At 40.7% G+C, this 969-nt stretch overlaps 1 non-coding gene across 1 annotated transcript; it reads right to left on the bottom strand.

Moving 5' to 3' along the window:
• Nucleotides 1-528: 528 nt before the first annotated feature.
• LOC114810810 lies at nucleotides 529-666 on the bottom strand. Its single transcript, XR_003758501.1, has one exon. It is a non-coding gene; the product is annotated as a small nucleolar RNA SNORA7 (small nucleolar RNA).
• Nucleotides 667-969: the final 303 nt, after the last annotated feature.

Here is a 969-nt window from a genome sequence, read left to right as displayed (position 1 = left end):
CCAAAAAGTGATGATGTCAAATTGTATATAAGCCTTTTTGGCCTCTGAATAGGATAAAGGGGAAATACCCCATCACATCTCACCTGTTACCAAAATCACAATATACATACAGAAGTTAATTAACAACTAGATTATAATTCAGTTAAATACTCTTGGACTGTGAAATGGTGATGGAAAGGCCTTTTATGCTTTAACTTCAGGCTAGAAAGGAATGAGCACTTTGTACTGGATGTTCAATCAGGGTTTATTTAATCCAAATAACTGATAGAAGACTAGGGTGATACCATTATCACCTATATGCTTGTCTTGTCTTATACTGTCAAGTCATTTCTGACCCATAGCAACTCCATGGACATATCTTTCCCAGTACGTCTCACTTCCACTTGCAATCATCCAACATTGTATCCACAGAGTTTTCTTGGTTAAAATATGGAAGAGGTTTACCATTGCCTTATTTCATGCGGTAAACCTGAATCCCCACCCTCAACTCTCTCCCGTGCTGCTCCTCCCCAGCACAGGTGAGTTTTGACCTGTAGCAGATTGCCTTCCACTCACTAGCCACTGCTCAAGCTAGAAATGGAATGGGTATGCATCTGCTTAACTCTCCTTCTCATAGTCGAGACTGGTAGAGTGCTGGAAACTCTCAAGTTGAGATCGTGAGAGGATAGCACTTATGTACTTATCTATCATATAACTTTAGGGGAGGTTTTACTAATTAAATTACTGAAATAAATATCTTGGTTGGACATTAGAACTTCTGATGAGCATCACTTTCTCATCAGCTTCAGAAAGTCCCATGTTCTGGGCAGGATGCTTATCCAGAGTGGAAACTGTCCAGAAAGAGCCCAGTAAGTTGGGTAAGGAGCATTGGAAAGATGAGGAAGGACACAGAAAGGCAAGAGGGTTTGAAGACATTTAATATTTTGAGCCTGGAACCTTCAGGACTGCTAGGAGAGAGAAGAATGGCAG

This window comes from Ornithorhynchus anatinus, chromosome 3 (assembly GCF_004115215.2).
Source record: "Ornithorhynchus anatinus isolate Pmale09 chromosome 3, mOrnAna1.pri.v4, whole genome shotgun sequence".
Classification (NCBI taxonomy): domain Eukaryota; kingdom Metazoa; phylum Chordata; class Mammalia; order Monotremata; family Ornithorhynchidae; genus Ornithorhynchus; species Ornithorhynchus anatinus.
The sequence above is the reverse complement of the archived record's forward strand: the minus strand, read 5'-3'. Positions and strand labels throughout refer to the sequence as shown.